The sequence below is a fragment of the Schistocerca americana genome, chromosome 8, assembly GCF_021461395.2.
Source record: "Schistocerca americana isolate TAMUIC-IGC-003095 chromosome 8, iqSchAmer2.1, whole genome shotgun sequence".
Classification (NCBI taxonomy): Eukaryota; Metazoa; Arthropoda; class Insecta; order Orthoptera; family Acrididae; genus Schistocerca; species Schistocerca americana.
In genome coordinates, this window is record NC_060126.1 from 22,292,115 (window position 1) to 22,309,946 (window position 17,832).

Genomic DNA, 17,832 nt, shown 5'->3' on the forward strand with positions numbered 1-17,832 from the left:
AAATGTAGCACCTACTGTACCAAATAAATTAACAAACGACGGAGCTGATCCCCCTTGGTACACAAAACGGGTCAGAACGTCAGTAAAACAAAGGCGTTTATAGTTGCGGCGGATCAAGAAATTTCAATCACCAACTTTCTCCTCCGAATGCGAAAATATTTCGTTGATGGCGACCTGCACAAGGAGAAACGATCTTCATAACAAAATGAGGGGAATCAGAGCTCGCATGGAAAGATACAGGTGTTTGTTTTTTTCCACGCGCTGTTCGAGAGTGGAATAATGGAGAGTTATTACGAAAGCGATTCGATGAACGCTGTGCCAGGCACTTAAATATGATTTGCACAGTATCCATGTAGATGTAGACGTAGTGCGTGTTTCAAAATGACTGTCCTGGATTTTAAGGCTTTGTAGCATTTATTATATTCAAGTTACAATTATAAATAATACTTCAAATGAAAGAGCAACTTCAACAGTTTTTCTTCTAAGTGTCGAATTTGAGCACCATTCGTCACACGGCACACATCGACTTGATAGGCGAGTTCTTCCCACCCCTCGATCATTGCGTCAGTATTAACTGTTACAATAACTGCTTCAATCCAGTTTCTTAATTACGGTAGATCAGCTGGTAGCGGAGACACAGACTCGTGACCCTTTATGAACCCCCCCAAAGGTGAAAACCGCTTGGCGTCATATGGGGTGAACGTGGAGGCAACAAGCTGTGTCGTCTGGCCCCTTGCAGCCAATCCGATGGTCGGGTGCGACGCCGTTTAACCAGTCTGGGTTATGCTAGTGAGCTAGCGCATCACCTTGCTGCCAAATAGAGTTCTGTGGTTCAGCGTCTTTCAACTGAGGGAATACCATAACTAAGTGCGTCAAGACAAGGAACACCAGTTACAGTTGTCTCGCCAAAAAAGAAGGGGCCGTATACTTCTGCTGGGGTATGCCATGAAGAGCATTCAGTTTAGGGGAGACTCGCTGGAACTCTACAATCTGGTGACGATTTGCTGACCCAGAGGTGTGCACATTATGGGTGTTTACAGTTCCACTTCGGTCAAATGTCGATTCATCATTGAAGAAGACGCGATCCAGAAAATCTTCATCATCTTGCAGCAACATTTCGTTTGCAAAGCTGGCATGCAAACTGTAGTCTGTGTGCTTTAAACTTTAGAGGTCGTAACAAATGGTTCAAATGGCTCTAAGCACTATGAGACCTAATATCTGAGGTCATCAGTCCCCTAGATTTAGAACTAAATAAATCTAACTAACCTAAGGACATCACACACATACATGCTCGAGGCAGAATTCGAATCTGAGACCGTAGCAGCAGCGCGGTTCCGGACTGAAGCGCCTAGAACCGCTCTGTCACAGCGGCCGGCAGAGGTCGTAATATCTGCAAACGATAAGGACGTAGTTATAAGCGTCTTCTTAAAAGTTTCCTTGCAGACGTCAACGGAACTGCTAATCGATGCCTGACCTCCTGAACAGATTCCTTCGAGCTACACACGAAAGACCAGCTCACTCGTTCAACACTTCTTTCAGTCATTCTTCGTGGTCCTGTACTCTTTCCTTTGTAAACGTATAGAGGTTATCATCATTTGGAAGATTACATTGAAACTTAAGACGGAACGCATGCTGCACGGTGAACGTGGAGGCACTACTATGTCAGTGCAAATTGTAAAACGGAATAAGTTTTCTGTTCACCAGTCGCCATCTGTGCTGATAGTGTTTTTTTAAAGGAAGACACAGGAAACGGTGCATTTGCGTGATCACAGATATACAAACAAAACACTGAGTTGCTCTTTTATTTGCAGTATTATTTATAATTGTGAGTTGAATGTGTGAGGGGCGTTCAGTAAGAAATGCAACGCATTTTGGAAAAAAAAAAAGGTGCGGAGTTTGCTGTGCGTTGTCGTGGGACGTTCCCGCCTCAGCCCCTATAGTTTCGTGAAGTTACACTCCAGGAAATAGAAAAAAGAACACATTGACACCGGTGTGTCAGACCCACCATACTTGCTCCGGACACTGCGAGAGGGCTGTACAAGCAATGATCACACGCACGGCACAGCGGACACACCAGGAACCGCGGTGTTGGCCGTCGAATGGCGCTAGCTGCGCAGCATTTGTGCACCGCCGCCGTCAGTGTCAGCCAGTTTGCCGTGGCATACGGAGCTCCATCGCAGTCTTTAACACTGGTAGCATGCCGCGACAGCGTGGACGTGAACCGTATGTGCAGTTGACGGACTTTGAGCGAGGGCGTATAGTGGGCATGCGGGAGGCCGGGTGGACGTACCGCCGAATTGCTCAACACGTGGGGCGTGAAGTCTCCACAGTACATCGATGTTGTCGCCAGTGGTCGGCGGAAGGTGCACGTGCCCGTCGACCTGGGACCGGACCGCAACGACGCACGGATGCACGCCAAGACCGTAGGATCCTACGCAGTGCCGTAGGGGACCGCACCGCCACTTCCCAGCAAATTAGGGACACTGTTGCTCCTGGGGTATCGGCGAGGACCATTCGCAACCGTCTCCATGAAGCTGGGCTACGGTCCCGCACACCGTTAGGCCGTCTTCCGCTCACGCCCCAACATCGTGCAGCCCGCCTCCAGTGGTGTCGCGACAGGCGTGAATGGAGGGACGAATGGAGACGTGTCGTCTTCAGCGATGAGAGTCGCTTCTGCCTTGGTGCCAATGATGGTCGTATGCGTGTTTGGCGCCGTGCAGGTGAGCGCCACAATCAGGACTGCATACGACCGAGGCACACAGGGCCAACACCCGGCATCATGGTGTGGGGAGCGATCTCCTACACTGGCCGTACACCACTGGTGATCGTCGAGGGGACACTGAATAGTGCACGGTACATCCAAACCGTCATCGAACCCATCGTTCTACCATTCCTAGACCGGCAAGGGAACTTGGTGTTCCAACAGGACAATGCACGTCCGCATGTATCCCCTGCCACCCAACGTGCTCTAGAAGGTGTAAGTCAACTACCCTGGCCAGCAAGATCTCCGGATCTGTCCCCCATTGAGCATGTTTGGGAGTTGATGAAGCGTCGTCTCACGCGGTCTGCACGTCCAGCACGAACGCTGGTCCAACTGAGGCGCCAGGTGGAAATGGCATGGCAAGCCGTTCCACAGGACTACATCCAGAATCTCTACGATCGTCTCCATGGGAGAATAGCAGCCTGCATTGCTGCGAAAGGTGGATATACACTGTACTAGCGCCGACATTGTGCATGCTCTGTTGCCTGTGTCTATGTGCCTGTGGTTCTGTCAGTGTGATCATGTGATGTATCTGACCCCAGGAATGTGTCAATAAAGTTTCCCCTTCCTGGGACAATGAATTCACGGTGTTCTTATTTCAATTTCCAGGAGTGTATATGGCGGCGTTATAGGTAGCCTTCAAAATGACGTGCGTCCCATGCAGAGAGGGAGTCACTGAGTTTCTTTGGAAGGAGAACCAGAGCATCGCAGTCATGCGTGGGCGCTTGCAGAATGTCTGCGGAGAGGAGACCTGGCAGTAAACAAAAGCACGGTGAGTCGCTGGGCGAAGAGTCTCGCATCATCGCAACCAGGTCGCGCAAACGCGTTTAGTCTCCCAGTCTCCTAGAGCTGTGACTCCTGCAATGTTGGAACGTGCGGACACTCTCATGCGAGGTGATCACAATCAAACGACTCGCTGCACAACTGTGGCTAGTGTTGACACACTGATCCACAAGTTCATTGCCACAGAAGACAATAAAGAGCGACAAAGGGCCATCTGTGCGGAACTGATTGCGTATTACGCTGCCGATCGTTACAATTGTTTTGTCGAACATCGTCACAGGCATCAAACATGGGTTCATCGCTTCAAAACGGAAACAAAACGACCATCCGTGGAGTGATGCCACTACATTTCTTCTCTGAGGAACGTTCGGAGCCATAACCTTTGCCTGTAATACATAGCGACGGTATTTTGGGACTCATAAGGGGTTATTCTATATTCATGGACCAAGGATCAACTCTGAAGCGTATTTTACTGCCCTCATGAAACTGGAGAAACGGCTAGAGTGTGTTAGTCGCCACAAAACACAGAAATATAAACGAACTTCTCCTTCTGCACGAAAATGCAAGGGCTCACACAAGTCTGCGCACTCGAGAGAAGCTCACAAAACACCGCTGGACTTTTCCTCTTCATCCACCCTGCAGCCCGGATCTCGCACCTTCCGACTTCCGTCTGTTTAGCCCCATGAAGGATGCGCTCAGCGGGAAGTACACTACTGACCATTAAAATTGATACACCACGAAGGCGACGTGCTACAGACGCGAAATTTAACACACAGGAAGAAGATGCTTTGATTTGCAAATGATTAGCTATTCAGAGCATTCACACAAGGTTGGTGCCGGTGGTGACACATACAACGTCCTGACACGAGGAAAATGGTTCAAATAGCTCTGAACACAATGGGACTTAACTGCTGTGGTCATCAGTCCCCTAGAACTTAGAACTACTTAAACCTAACTAACCTAAGGATATCACACACATCCATGCCCAAGGCAGGACTCGAACCTGCGACCGTAGCAGTCGCGCGGTTCCAGACTGAAGCGCCTAGAACCGCTCGTCCACCGCGGCCGGCACATGAGGAAAGTTTCCAACCGATTTCTCATACACAAACAGCAGTTGACATGAGTCGCCTGGTGAAACGTTGTTGTGATGCCTCGAGTAAGGAGGATAAATGCGTACCATCACGTTTCCGACTTTGATAAAGGTCGGATTGTAGCCTATCGCGATTGCGGTTTATCGTATCGCGACATTGCTGCTCGCATTGGTCAATATCCAATGACTGTTAGCAGAATATGGAATCGGTGGGTTCAGGAGGATACAACGGAACGCCGTGCTGGATCCCAACGGCCTCGTATCACTAGCAGTCGAGATGACATCCACCGTATCCGCATGGCTGTAGCGTATCGTGCAGCCACGTCTCGATCCCTGGGTCAACAGATGGGGACGTTTGCAGGACAACAACCATCTGCAGTTCGACGACGTTTGCAGCTGCATGGAGTATCAGCTTGGAGGCCATGGCTGCGGTTACCCTTGACGCTGCATCACAGACAGGAGCGCCTGCGATGGTATACTCAGCGACGACCCTGGGTGCACGAATGGCAAAATGTCATTTTTTCGGATGAATCCAGGTTCTGTTTACAGCATCATGATGGTCGCATCCGTGTCTGCCGACATCGCCCTGAACGCAAATTGGAAGCGTGTATTCGTCATCGCCATACTGGCGTATCACTCGGCGTGATGGTATGGGGTGCCATTGGTTACACGTCTCTGTCACCTCTTATTCGAATTGACGGCACTTTGAACAGTGGACGTTACATTTCAGATGTGTTACGACCCGTGGCTCTACCCCTCATTCGATCCCTGTGAAACCCTACATTTCAGCAGGATAATGCACGACTGCATGTTGCAGGTCATGTATGGGCCTTTCTTGATACAGAAAATGTTCGACTGCTGCCCTGGCCAGCACATTCTCCAGATCTCTCACCAATTGAAAACGTCTGGTCAATGGTGGCCGAGCAACTGCCTCGTCACAATACGCCAGTCACTACTCTTGATGAACTATGGTATCGTGTTGACGGTGCACGCCATCCAAGCTCTGTTTGACTCAATACCCAGGCGTATCAAGGCCGTTATTATGGCCAGAGGTGGTTGTTCTGGGTACTGATTTCTCAGGATCTATGCACCCAAATTGCGTGAAAATGTAACCACTTGTCAGTTCTAGTATAATATATTTGTCCAATGAATTCCCCCTTTGTCATCTGCATTTCTTCTTGGTGTAGCAATTTTAATGGCCAGTAGTGTAGTATGTGGATGATAGGGAGGTTATTGATGCAGCCAGATGTTGGCTCTGACGGGCAAATGTCAACTCGTATAACAGCATGACGACCGAGTAGGACGCCGAACTGTACCGACTCCCGGCTTAGAAGATGCAGTATTTGCTCGGGTGGATGAGGCGCAGTTTCACGTGAAATGAAAGTTTCGCAGAGTACTGTGTGGCGAGTGTTACGGGAAATGGAGTACACCCCCACTGTCCACAGGACTCCTGCTGACTTCGGACTGCGTGTCGCATTCAGTCAGTGATTCTCGCAGCGCCTTTGCAGTCGGTACTGTTTTCTGCGTATGTACTTTTCTTGAATAAAGCGCGTTGCAGCCGACGAGCCATGAACACAGACTGACTATAAACGTCTGGGTCGGCATAGCCGGAGCTTACACAAAACGCCCGCCAGACATACTATCCAGGTTTCTGGAACATATCCCATTTGTCAATCGTCAACGGATATGGTTCCGGAATGATGGAGCCCTATCTCACTTTGAACGGACATTACCTGAAATGTGGACCGGCAGAGGAGGTCCTATTTCGTGCCAGCACGAAAATTCTCCTAATCTCAGCCCGCTTTATGGAGAAAAGTCTTGGGTACGAGACGCTTGACTATACTGAAGAGGATCTCCTGGCAAGAAATTTCGCTGCCTGCGACCCCGTTCAAAAAACGACGGGTACGGCAGAACTATGCCATGCCTTCACTGACCCTGGAAGACACCATTTTGAACAAATGTTGTAAATATAGAAGGCTGTGGAACTTGTTCAGCTAAATGGGTTTCACTATTACTGTACCGTAGAGTTTTTCGGTCTTTGTGACACTGCGCCGCCACTAGGCCATCATCCAGCCATACTGCGGGGCAGCAAAGTAATGTAGAGACTTACCCAGACAGTTAATTAAATGTGAGCCCAGGTTAAATACCCGACGATTCTTGAAGCATCAAAGAATTTAGTACTTTGGAGAATACCGCACGGCTGAAACAATTTTCGACCGTCTTTGTCACCAGCAGCAACTTCAATGCAGAATGCAAAATGCCTAATGCGTTTAATACACTGTTGGAATAATCTTTTGCTTCGGTCCCGAACAGCTGCTTTCGATACTGAAATAACGAGTTTCGTCCAATGCCTTCGTCGCACGTTTATAAGACATCTGTGATGTTTCGAGGTTTTCAGTTTAATAGCGGGATGTGCTGCGGAATTAACAAGGCTCGATAAATTGCTGACTCTTTAAAGAATCAATCTCCCATGTGTAAAACAGTTTCAACCTTTTGATTACAAATATTTGACGTTAAGCGAGAAAAAGTTTAGAAAATGGTTGACATTTTGAAGTTTTCTGGAAGCCGCTAAGTGCTCTGGGTGAACACAGTCTGGATAATACGGGCCCCATGACTTACACAGCCTCAAGACATGTACGAACTATGGTACTTGTCTTATTGTGTTAAGTCCTTCACATAAAAGTACACCTCTTAATGAGTAGGTTGTGTCAGCATTTTAAATTTTTAAATTCGATCAATAATCACGTAAAATATTGAAAAATTAAGTTTTTGTTGCTCCTGGAAGCCGTTAGACAGCAACCTGCAACTGAAATTGTGCGCCATGGAGCATAAATTGGCTTAGCCGTCTGGTAATTTAGATAATTACTAGTCTTCTCTCGTAAAAGTCACTTAAGCAAATTGAGATTCCGATCGGTGAACATATTGGCTACCATTCACGCTTTTCTGTTCTTACGTTTTTAAGACACCGCACTTTCCAATATTTCTTATTGACATGTAAGGGAAGTCCATCGGAATCACATCCTGCCAGTACTGGTGTTCTTTCTATTGTTTAAGAAACACTCGTGTTGTAGATCGGCGGCGGCTTTCTCCTTCTGTACACGATTATCTCTTAAACAATATTTTAACTTTTGTTTGGTAAGCAGTGCTAAAATAAGCCAGTTTTGTCGAAGTTGAAAACCTCTTTTCTGTCATATTGTTCGAGTATTGAGAACAATAGAGACTGGAATCAATCTCTAAGTTAGTTATAGTCTGCAGTACTATGTCGTTCCTTTTCTTAAACCTTTCCAACCAGCCAGGCTTTGCATAAAATTCAGAACCTGTTTTGTTTTGCCAGTTCATCGGCCCCTACCAGCACTAAAATTCCTGTTGTGGCAGCATTCTGAAACCGAAACAAGCAACACAATCTCTTCGGGTTTGCCCCTTCTCAGACGATTTATCTCTGGCTCAGAAAACATATTGCTCTCAAACACTGCCGTCAGTCGATGTCCATTTTTAACTATCGTCAACCGTAGCAACTCCAAACACTTTACAAACTCTTTACCGATTTCTATTTTCGACTGTTTTTCAGTAACTGTCTCCAGCAGATGTACCCACAAACCAAACCAAACCATCCAGCAGATGTATCTTCACTTTAAGCAGAACAGTGTTTTTTCGTCCCAGTTTCCGAAACACTGGGCTTTAAAAAAATAAATTTTCAGTGCCTCTATTTAAAAACAATAAACACGAAACGATTTTGACACAAAAATATATTTTACACACATAATTCACGGACTTGGACACATCTTTCACCAAATTTCGAAACTGACTGCTGTGTTCTGTCAATTGACCTAAAGACAGGACATACGCCTATAGCAGTAGCAGAAAGCATTTACTCGTATTATTTCCGCGCGTCTAACAAAACGACAATAAGCGAACAAATCTGTGCGACTTCATGACTGCAGAAAGCAGGTGTGTTTGTTCTTACGAGAAGAAAAATATGTTATTGTTGAATCATTTTCGTTTCACGTTAAAATATGAAAAAGTACAAAATTGCATTGCACTGCGCTTTTTTTTACGTTCGTGAACTATGAATCCAGTTTTTGTTTCCCCTGCTTGCAATACTAAATGTATTTCTTTGAAGGATTTTACACCCCTTGCCACATCTTCAGTATCGTCTGCATATGTACGTACCTGCCTGGTCTAGTGACACTGTACAGCAGTGAAAATGTACTCCTAAAATGTGCTCCTAAAATGTACTCCAGTTTCATAGTGCACACAACGAATATCGCAAAGGAAACTGAAACTTAATGTCGCGTTTTGGTTTTACGAAGGTTTCATATATAATGGAAAATAGAAGAACCTTACAGTCAGCTTGTGTGTAGTTGTCACATGTGACAAGAATGAAGCACTATAACAAACACTGAAGTCGTACGTGTCCACTAGCTCACCGTAGTCAGTATTGTAGATGGAGTCACTGTAATTTGTTCTTATATTTTTCTGAAGTGATTTTTATGTAATTCATGAAAAATTTTGTAAAGAAAATGAATCAAGAAAGCGAGACCTATAAACACTTGTGAGATAAGTTGCCACTATTGCGTGATTCAAAAGTCACTGATCGGCTTTTTAGAGACAAGCAATTTGATGAAATGTTGCGTGACTATGAGGAGGCTGCCTGGAAATGTTTGAACAACGTTTGTTTCAGTATCTTAGGATGTAAGAAAGCACAAAATTGCAAGGAGCCTCTAGGTGAACTGTTGGAATGTTACGAAAACCTTGGCTGTAACGTATCTGCGAAAAAAACTTCCTTCATCCCTGCCTTCAGTTCTTATCTCAAAACTGATAACGAATAAAGGAAATAGCAGCACGTTCCACTACAGTAGATAATATTCAGTAGTACTATGAGAACATTAGACGCAGACAGATGAATTTTTGTATGTACATCCTTGCAACTGAAGGTCGTGGGGACTACGGGCGTACACTATTGTAAGAAAATGAAACACCTCCAGCCGACTTTGTGATGTCATTTGTTGTACGGCTACCAGTTTCGGCGCTTCAGTGCACCATCCTCAGTACGTAGCTGATGCTGAAGTGGTTGACACCATGTGTATGCCGCGCAGGGTAGCCGCCTGGTATAGGGCGCCTCGTCTCGCCACGGCTCGCGCGGCTCCCCCCGTCGGAGGTTCGAGTCCTCCCTCGGGCATGGGTGTGTGTGTTCTCCATAGCGTAAGTTGGTTTAAGTTAGATTAAGTAGTGTTTAAGCCTAGGGACCGATGACCTCAGAAGTTTGGTCCCATAGAAACTTACCAAAAATTTCAAAAAATTTTTCAAATGGCTCTGAGCACAATGGGACTTAACATCTGAGGTCATCAGTCCCCTAGAACTTAGAACTACTTAAACCTAACCTACGGACATCACCCACATCCATACCCGAGGCAGGATTCGAATCTGCGACCGTAGCGGTCGCGCCGTTCCAAACTGAAGCGCCTAGAACTGCTTTGCCTCTGCGGCCAGCACAAAAAAATTTCCAAATTTCCTACCATCTGTATACACGACGCATCCGTGGGCAACTTAAACAGACTACCTGTAACCATAATGTTGTCTCCTTGTCTCCCCCACCGTCATTGACAGTTGATTGGAGAGACGGCATCACAGTTATAGGCAGTCTGCGTAAACCAGTTATGTTGGCCGCTGATGCAGCATGTATACATATGGTGTTAACCCCTTCAGCATCAGTTAAGTCCTGAAGATGGCGCATAGAAGCGCCGAAACTGGTAGCCGTAAAATAAATGACATTATGAGGACAGCTGTAGGTGCTTCATTTTCTTACAGCAGCCAGGTGAGGTACACGAAATCCGCCCCGGAAGGTTTCCAGAAAAAGTATTTCAGTAACTTTGCTTCGTTTACAGGGAGTATGCTCTTTCAGTAGCGCAGCTCATGAGTCAACTTGCAGCTTTCTGCTTTCCTTGAATCAAACTTACATATCGACACCACTCTTTCTGTGGCACGGCGAAGAAGTCTGCCATAAAGACTCCACGACAAACAAAAAGCTTAACAAGAGAAGTGTTGTGAGATGAGCTAATCATGTAGATCATGTGCGTTTTTCCTTTTTATCTCCGAAACACACATACATCCATGATACGCAAACGATATTTACATTGCTTGTACAAATATCACTTACATCACGATGTGCTCCCAACATCGAAGCATCAATCCAATGTGAAACACGTAACGTTCGCGTCTGCAGACAATTTTCCTGGCGCGTGTTGGTTACATCGAGAAAGTAGCGTGAAGTGATGATACTCGCTTACTTAACATTGTTCCTGGAATCTTTTTCGTGGCCCCCAAACTCAGTGCTTGGGATATTCAGTGCTACCTGTGTAGAGCCGCTACACCATCACAGCGTGTTACAAAACGATACCGAGAGTTGTAGAGGGTGTCACGAGGAACAAACTGAAGACAGGAATATGTGTGTGGAAACGTCACCCAGCGACGCTACAGAGTGATGGCGCTATGGGCGCTGGCGCCAGCGCCAGCGGCTAGGCCCCTCCTTCGACGTGGATGGACTGCCGGCGGAACGTCTCGTAATGTTGCTTGTTATTCAGTGACCGCGACTGGTTGCCACGATCACAAGTAGGAAAGATGGGGACAGGCCCTGTGTCCTACAAACACAGTGCTCCATTGCCTCAGTAGATGATTGTTTCGGATACAGGTTGTCATTCGCAGTTTATTTTTCTCCTGTATACTCAAAAACGTTGGAGGTTGTAGAGTGTTCCAGGAGAAAAATAAACTGTCGATGGAAACTGGTGTCCGAAACCGTCGTCCACCGATGAAAAAGGGCATCTCGTCCGTAGCGTACAGGGCCTGCCTACGCAGCAACGAGCTCCAGTTTCTCCACTGCCGACTGTGGCAATCAGTCACCATCACTGAAAAACAAACAACATTGCGACACATTGTCTGTGGCCCGTCAGCGTACAAAGTCACGTTTGTTACCAAAGGGGTAGCCTAGCGACAGGCTCTGGATGCTATAACTTCAACGCTCTGTAGCAACGTTGGATGACGTTTCTGAACACGGGTTCCAGTTCTGAGTTTTTTCCTCACGAGACCCTCCAAAATTCCTCGAAATTTGTCGGTATCGTTTTGTAAAAACCCATATATACTATAAAAATATATGTATTTATCTTCCACATATCCTCCTAACCCACTAGATTGATTTCAACCAGACTTCGTAAACATACACTGTCTGGAAACGAGTGCTTTGTGACGAACCACCTACCTTCCTTCGGTGTGGGCGGGGGGTGAAAACTTGGTGACGTAGAAGTATAACTTAGGGAAATCTGGAGGAATTTCAACTGAATTTTGCATATACATCACTCATTGTTTGCATTATTTGTATAACTATTGGTATAAAACATTGTTGGGGGTATACCTCCCTAGATGTGGCAAATGACGAATATTAGTATCTTATGCGAAGTTACTGGGTCGCAAGGCTCACAGGTATCAACCCTGGTGACGTTTATCCGTTAGGTGGACGGGGGAAGGGTTCCAAAGACACTAACTTCGTTGTTGTTGTTTTTGTGGTCTTCGGTCCTGAGACTGGTTTAATGCAGCTCTCCGTGCTACTCTATCCTGTGCAAGCTGATTCTTCCCCTCGTACCTACTGCAGCCTACAACCTTCTGAATCTACTTAGTGTATTCATCTCTTGGTCTCCCTCTACGATTTTTCCCTCCACGTTGCCCTCCAATACCAACTTGGTGTTCCCTTGATGCCTCAGAACATGTCCTACCAACCGATCCCTTCTTTTTGTCAAATTGCGCCACAAACTCCCCTTCTCCCCAATTCTATTCAACACATACTCATTAGTTATGTGATCTACCCATCTAATCTTCTGCATTCTTCTGTACCACCACATTTCGAAAGCTTCTATTCTCTTCTTGTCCAAACTATTTATCGTCCATGTTTCACTTCCATACATGGCTACACTCCATACAAATACTATCAGTAACGACTTCCTTACATTTAAATCTATACTCGATGTTAACGAATTTCTCTTTCAGAAACTCTTTCCTTGTCATTGCCAGTCTACATTTTATATCCTCTCTACTTCGACCATCATCAGTTATTTTTCTCCCCAAATAGCAAAACTCCTTTACTTTTTTAAGCGTCTCATTTCCTAATCTAATTCCATCAGCATCACCCGACTTAATTCGACTACATTTCATTGTCATCGTTTTGCTTTTGTTGATGTTCATCTCATATCCTTCTTTCAAGACACTGTCCATTCCGTTCAACTGCTCTTCCAAGTCCTTTGCTGTCTCTGACAGAACTACAGCGTCATCGGCGAACCTCAAAGTTCTGGTAGAATTTTGCACAGAGCATAACTTAATCATAGCTAACCCTTGGTTCAAGAATCATAAAGGAAGGCTGTATACATGGAAGAAGCCTGGAGATACTAGAACCTATCAGATAGATTATATAATAGTAAGACAGAGATTTAGGAACCAGGTTTTAAACTGTAAGACATCTCAAAGGGCAGATATGGACTCTGACCACAATCTATTGGTTATGAACTGTAGATTAAAACTGAAGGAACTGCAAAAAGGTGGGAATTTAAGGAGATGGGACCTGGATAAATTGACTAAACCATAGTTTCAGGGAGAGAATAAGGGAACAATTGACAAGAATGGGGTAAAGAAATACGGCATATGAAGAAAGGGTAGCTTTGAGGGATGAAGTAGTGAAGGCAGCAGAGGATCAAGTTGGTAAAAAGACGAGGGCTAGTAGAAATCCTTGGGTGACAGAAGAAATATTGAATTTAAGTGATGAAAGGAGAAAATATAAAAATGTAGTAAATGAAGCAGGCAAAAGGGAATACAAACGTCTCAAAAATAAGATCGACAGGAAGTGCAAAATGGCTGAGCAGGCATGGCTAGAGGACAAATGTAAGGCTGTAGAGGCTTATCTCACTTGGGGTAAGATAGATACTGCCTACAGGAAAATTAAAGAGACCTTTGGAGAAAAGAGAACCACTTGTATGAATATCAAGAGCTCAGATGGAAACCCAGTTCTAAGCAAAGAAGGGAAAGCAGAAAGGTGGAAGGAGTAAATAGAGGGTCTATATAAGGGCGAGGTACTTGAGGGCAATGTTATAGAAATGGAAGAGGATGTAGATGAAGATGAAATGGGAGATATGATACAGCGTGAAGAGTTTGACAGAGCACTTAAAGACCAAAGTCGAAACAAGGCCCCGGGAGTAGACAGTATTCCATTAGAACTACTGACGGCCTTGGGAGAACCAGTCATGACAAAACTCTACCATCTGGCGAGCAAGATGTATGAGAGAGGCGAAATACCCTCAGACTTCAAGAAGAATATAATAATTCCAATGCCAAAGAAAACAGAACTTTACTAATTCCCACTATATCTAACTTTAACTTATCCATCTCCGTTTTTAAATTGTCTAACCTACCTGCCCGATTAAGGGATCTGACATTCCACGCTCCGATCCATAGAACACCAGTTTTCTTTCCCCTGATAATGACGTCCTCTTGAATAGTCCCTGCCCGGAGATTCGAATGGGGGACTATTTTACTTCCGGAATATTTTACCGAAGTGGTCGCCATTATCATTTAACCATGCAGTAAAGCTGCATGCCCTCGCGAAATTTACGACTGTAGTTTCCCCTTGCTTTCAGCCGTTCGCAGCACCAGCACAGCAAGGCCGTTTTGGTTAGTGTTACAAGGCCAGATCAGTCAATCATGCAGACGCCCCTGCAACTACTGAAAAGGCTGCTGCCCCTCTTCAGGAACCACACGTTTGTCTGGCCTCTCAACAGATACCCCTCCGTCGTGGTTCCACCTACGGTACGGCTATCTGTATCGCTGAGGCACGCAAGCCTCCCCACCAAAGGCAAGGTCCATCGTTCATGGGGGGAGTAACTTCGTATCTGGATAAATTGGTGCGACGGTAAGATACGCTTGCACCCTTACGGTGGGGGTGAAATTTGGTGACATAGAAGCATAGCTCAGGAGCCCCTCGTGCAATACCGACTAAATGTGGTATATGTGTGACTCATTATTTGTATGATCATACTGTGGGAGTGAGATACCCCTAGTGCCGCTTAGGAGTGGCCGTAGAGATGAGAAGGCTTGACGTGGAACAGTGTTCGATAGTCACTTTTGAATACTTTAAAAGTATAGAGAATAACTATCTGAGCAAATATGTTCAACTATGTTAAATATAAATACACTCACTGAGGTAAATTGTAACACCGAGAAGGAGTTGTGCGATGTACACAAAAGTTGGAAGACTTGTTTCTACATCCGAAAGATGATATATATACAAATTTCGTGCCAGTGGCATAAGAATGGCGCTAGTAGAGCCACTATGAAGATGCTTTCAATGTACGGTGTAACAGTGAAACAACGAACCGTTACAAATCGGTTATGAGTAGCTGCACTTTAGTTACAACCATCCTGTATAAACGTTTTATCCGAAATTCTTATTTTTTGTGTGAGGTGGGAGGGGTGGCTGATAGAAACTCCGCTGCGCCGCTGTCCCACCAGGATCCGAGCCGCACTCTCGTGCGGCGACTTCTCCTCCACTTTTCACAGCCCGTTCACTTTTCTCCCGTAGCTGTGACGACACTGAAGCTAAAGGTGGGGGGAGATTATTGCCTTAATTAATTTCAGCAGCCGCTGTTGAAAACTGGCGCTGGCGGGATTAAGGGCTCGTCGCAGAAGCAGACGGCGCCGGCTTTGAGGAAGGCCGCGGATGGCGCGCAAGTTGCCGCCAAGATTACGGCGCAAGTTGAGCACTCGCTGCTCGGTGTTTGCCGGCGCGGCGGCCGGAGTCGGGTCTGCGCTGTTACTCTGCCGCCGCACGTCTGCCGCCCGGGGAAGCCGAAGGCGACAAGTTGCGGCAGTTCCGAACAAAAACTTTGCAGCGCGCCAGTGGACCAGCTGCTTGGGTTACATATTTCTCTATATGTGTGTGTCTGTGTGATAGAGAGAGACCTAGGGGTAAAGGAGAGAGAGAGAGACAGAGAGACAGAGAGATTACAAAATGAGCGTCGTTACATTAAGGCGATCTTTCTAGCAAGAGTGCACACTTACGACTTGCGTAGCTGTGCTTCGTCTCAATTTTTCATTTACGACGCGACGGGTCCCCGCAAGTGAGACCGTATTACATTCACTGCCGCCCATAAATTTCGGTAGCGCCGCCCGAAGGCGGGAAGCGGGTGCGAGAAAATTTGAGTGAGTTAACGCGCAGTTTGCAAGCAAGCAACTTTCACGCTGATGAGATGCGCAAAGTTATTCGCAGCCACCTCCGCTTTTATGTACCGGCTCCGGACGCACTGTTTCTCTAGGAACGTAGGGCCACCTCTAACCGCAGCGCTAATCCCACCGGCCCTCGTCGTCTGTATGGACAGGGCACATGAGAACCAATCTGAATCGGGCAACTGACTATCTGTTCGTCAAAAGGATGTCGATCAGTATGGAGGTAAGCGTAGTCTACTTAACCTGATAGTAACTTTAAAGCGAAATCGTAACTTCGCACGGACTATCCATTGGTTCGATTTCGGATGAACAGTTATCGGTCAGTCTACGACAGCGTACGGTTCCAAAAACCAAACTAAAAAATGCTTTTTTCAGGGGCACAAAACTCGAGTTCTATTGATCATAGAGATAAGGGTCAAGTGTTTTGTTTAGTTCTTGGCCTAGCGACCATTTGTATTGCTATCGGAAGCTATCCTACTGTACAGGGTCAAGATTTAAACATTACACACTTCCTCGAGCTCAGACTAATTGAGTAAATCCGTTGGTTCCTTTGCGTTACGTGTGATCTAGGGTGGGCCTTCAGCGGCTTATAAAAGCACCAGCTGTTCATGAACAATTCCTGACGAAACACGGAAAAACCAAAATTAGTTCTGAATGTGATCTCGGGGTAACTCGAAAGTTTTTTTGAAATCACTATAGGTCACTGAGATCCAGACGTTCACATTACCGTACTATACACGTAAAATATGCACGTAATATCCGGTCTGAGGCATAAATGTATTTTCAATTCAGGTAGAAGAATTAGTTTGTTGTACGAAACTCTTTGTAGTTGCAACTGAAACACCGTGTTTTTTGTCATGCTGTAGGTGTAGCCTAAAACTGTATATTTTTACGTAAAGCAGTGTTAAGTCAACTTGTGTTGGACTGTATTCCTGCGCTCACTAGAGGAATCTTCTATTTTGTGGTGTGGTCACTTTACATCGCTTTAAACCGTATTGTTTTTATTGCTCAAGGCGGTGGTTTTAAAGTATTGTTGAATTTAACGTAGGACTCAGTTTGTATTTGAAGGAAACGATCGGCGACTCCGAATTACAAATATTATGAAATTACATCGCCGTAAAAAATGAAATTCTCAACTGGACTCGAAAAATTTACGGTTTTGAAAATGGTAGGTTTTGTTGTAGTTTACTGTTAAAATTAGCTGCATGTCCAGATAAATGCTAATTACAGTTATCCACACTAAAGCTCAGTTAAGGCTGATGTCTGAGCAACATCTACTTGCATTTCAGATATGACCTCAACAGCAGTCATGGACGTAGATCAGCCGATGGTTGCGTGAAATTTTCACGGCGTGCTAATATTCTGTCATCCTATTTCTAGCAGGTATTCAAGTATGTGCAAAGTGGTACTAGAGCGACAAAAATGTGCTAAAAGTCGTCTTAACAAGCCTGAAAGGAATTTAACATGACATAAGCGTGGCGTCCTCGGTGAATTGCGATGGATCAGCACAGGATCCACAACGTAGGGAAACGATTTTGTGTACCTGTTCGTTGTTTATATGTGTCACAGTGTATGTATAAATGTGTTGAAGTATATTAATAAACTGTGAGAACGTTACTGACCTATAGGATTCGTGTTCTATAAGCAAGGAAAAGAAGGGAAAAAGTGGAAAAAATGTTTCTGCTGCAACATAAAAAAGGTGAATATGTTCCTGTTCACGCCTTTTTTTTGCTGAAACAGAGTAGCAGAGAGACAGTGAAAGTGGGAGAGAGGAGGGAATTCCAGTGGAACAGGAAGAGCGAAACATGTGGGAGACAGACAGGAGAAAGTTCTAACGGGAGGAAGACGAGGCAGTGGGAGCGAGACATGGCAGTGAGAGGGAAGGCTTAACCACAAAGAGAGACTGCGTCGTGGATTGATAATGTTCTGTGTTAAAAGAGCA